Here is a 3196-nt window from a genome sequence, read left to right on the forward strand (position 1 = left end):
TGACAGCAGTCTCCATAATCTTAAAATTTAGGTGAAACAAATATCCTCATGGTCCAATAACTTGTAAAATGTAACCAGGTCACTAGACCAACATACTAGTGTACAACTTTAATAATTTCTAGCAGCAAAACACCTGGAATAGCCATTAACAAATGTGCTCATCAGATTGTAGATGAATTTCTTTGTAAGAAGTAATTTTTAAAAAGTCTAGTTTGATTGCAGGCAAACATGAAAGATATCAAAAATCTTGTTTATCTCCACCTTTTCCAGTGGAATCAGGTGCAACTGGAACCTTATTAGTTTCAACAAACACATTCAAAGGCAGCTTCCTGTTCATCCAAAGAATCAGCAGCCGTGGCTCCTTTAATTAGTGTTGTGTTGGTAAAAGATTGTTGCTGCTTGGAAATTTTGCTGGATTTCACTGCTTTTCTACCTCTTCTTTTACCAAGACTTTTTACATAATTAGCAGGTATAAGTCCTGTTGTTTGACCATCAAGACTAGCCAGAAGCCAACCACGCACTTTGGGTTGCTGTTCTTTGAGAGCTAAGTTTTAGCATATCACCAGCACGGAAAGAAATTTCTTCTTCAGATACAGCAGCAAAATCATATTCTGCTCTAGCAACTACGTGGTCATCCTCACCACTTGCCAAGTTGGTATTGTCTGTTACTTCATCATTATGGGTAGACAGCAGTTTCCAGATGAGGTAAGGACCACCAAGGATAACAGCAAAGAACAAGAATATTGGCCAAGATTTTGCTGAGTTAGCTGCTCTGTCCTCAGCACCAAGGCAAGCCACAGTTCTCAGAGCCTCTTCTTAAACCTATCATCCACTGTAACCGTCTATAAAGATACCTTATAGTCCTGACTAATGCAAAAGCTGAAAAAACCTTTGTGAAATGGATTTTTAATCAGGAAAAGTGATTTGCTATATCCAATACAGCCCTGAAACTGTTATAGACAGCTGAAAAGGTAGCATCCATCATCATACTGACGGAGGCAAATGCATGCACAATACTTTCAATGGACTGAAATGCACCTCTGCTGCTTTCTTCAGCTTGCTGAACAAATCTACTGGGTGGCAGATCATCTACCCGGAGGCGGTTATAGCCCAACCCATTATATCCATAACTATAAGGGCTATAATTTCCATAAAATGAATTTCCATAGGCACCATATCCTGAAGAAAATGAACTGTGAGCAGGCCTGAGAGTATTCACATTGCTGCTTCCTGTCTGCTGTGATGGCCTTGGAAGAATAGGTGGGGGCACTCTGGTAAGTGTCGGTTGTCCAGGTCTTGTCAATAAAGTAGGACCCAAATCAGCAGATCTAAAACTGGAAAGAGGGGCCGGGGCCCGGGCCCGGCCCGAACCCAGGAATTCGGCGGGTCTCCCAGGGTTTCGGGGGAGGAGGCGGCTGGGAAGCCATCTCCTCCGCCACCGCTCGCCTCCCCGTCCGTGCTGGGACTCCCCAGGCCCGGGGACAACACAGGTTTAAATTGCGTGGATCCACCTACAGACGGATTTTTTTTTTTTTACAGTACTGTAAATATTTTGTCTTATGATTTTCTTAACATTTTTCCCCCTCTAGCTTACTTTATTGTAAGAATACTGTATAGAATACATCTAACATACAAAATTTGTATTAATTGACTGTTTATGTTATGGGTAAGGCTTCTGGTCAACAGTAGGCTATTAGTAGTTAAGTATATGGAGAGTTAAAGTTATATGTAGATTTTCCTCCATGTAGATAGTGGGTGCCCCAACCCCCGTGCCATTCACAGGTCAATTGTGTGTGTGCGTATGTCCATGAATATGTACAAATAAATGTAAATATTATTCATGCATATTATTTATACACACTGGATTCACATATTAAAGGGGAAATTCCACCTGCTGGCAGTGTCAATTAATTATTTACATTAGAAGGGTACCTGATTGCCTAGAACAGGGGTTGTTTGGGGAGGAATTAACTCCTTTTGTAAACACTCTGTGAGCCAAGGGAGGAGTATAATTATTTTCCTCAAAAAAATGGAAAGGATTTCTATTTTGTGGAAACACAATAATTAGTGGGCTTGATTTTTGAAATAGCTCTAGAATACCCACCATTTCCTTGTCAGATGCAGTACTTTTTCATATTTTTCCATAAGATTATAAACTTCATTAAGGTCAAGCCAAGGGCCTACCATGTTCACCATTGCACCTAGCCTAGAGAGGGCAGATAACTGGGCTTCAGGTTGGTGCAAAGAGTGCATTAATTGCATATTCTGATGAAAGAATTGGCACTGAAACTATCATGGGAGAAGTTTGTATTCATTCATTCGTATATTTAAAAATACTGATTATCTAATTTGCGGTCTGTCCTGAGGATAGGAAAAAAAATCTTGGGGCATCTGACTGGCTCAGTTGGTGGAGCATGCAACTCTTGAACTCTGGTTGTGTGCTCAAGCCCCCACACTGGGCATAGAGCTTACTTAAAAATAAAATAAACAGAAAAGATTCTTCTTGCAGTTTAGCACATGATTTGAAAAAGATTGCTACAGCACTTGAGTTTTCCACATTTTTTGAGGGTACACAGATCCGATTTAAATGCCAAGCATATATTATTCTGTGCACTGTGTGAGGGATACAATAGAAGCCAAATTAGAACTTTGAAAACTTATTTTATCTTTTTAAGGATTTTTTAAAGTTGGGGTACTTGGGTGGCTCAGTTAGTTAAGCTTCCAACTCTTGGTTTCCGCTCAGGTCCTGATCTCATGGGTTATGAGCTCCAACCCCAAGCTGGGCTCAGAGCTCAGCGGTAGTCTGCTTGGATATTGTCCTTCTGCCCCTTCCCACAGTTGTGTGCATGAGAGAGGGAGAGTGCAGGCTCACACAAGCAAGAAGGAAGAGCAGAGGGAGAAAGAAAGAGGGTCTCAAGCAGACTCCCTGCTGAGTGCAGAGCTAGAGGAAGGGCTAGATCTAGGGACCTTGAGATCAAGACCTGAGATGAAGAGTTGGGGTGCTTGAGGGACTGAGCCACCCAGGCACCCCTAAAAACCTTTTTTAAAGTGTACTTCGCTGCTAACAGATTATAAAAAGATAACGAAGGGCAGATAGCTTTTATAACTCAAAGTTTAGTAACTAAATTCACCTTTAAAATTACAAGGAAAACGACTGGAGGATTATTTTACCCCCACATTTTCCTCCAGAAAACAG

At 41.2% G+C, this 3196-nt stretch overlaps 1 pseudogene; it reads right to left on the minus strand.

Moving 5' to 3' along the window:
* Positions 1-238: 238 nt before the first annotated feature.
* Positions 239-1427, minus strand: LOC129506595 (peroxisomal membrane protein PEX13-like; annotated as a pseudogene).
* Between the last annotated feature and the right edge of the window lie 1769 nt (positions 1428-3196).

The sequence above is a fragment of the Nyctereutes procyonoides genome, unplaced genomic scaffold (assembly GCF_905146905.1).
Source record: "Nyctereutes procyonoides isolate TBG_1078 unplaced genomic scaffold, NYPRO_anot_genome, whole genome shotgun sequence".
Lineage (NCBI taxonomy): Eukaryota > Metazoa > Chordata > Mammalia > Carnivora > Canidae > Nyctereutes > Nyctereutes procyonoides.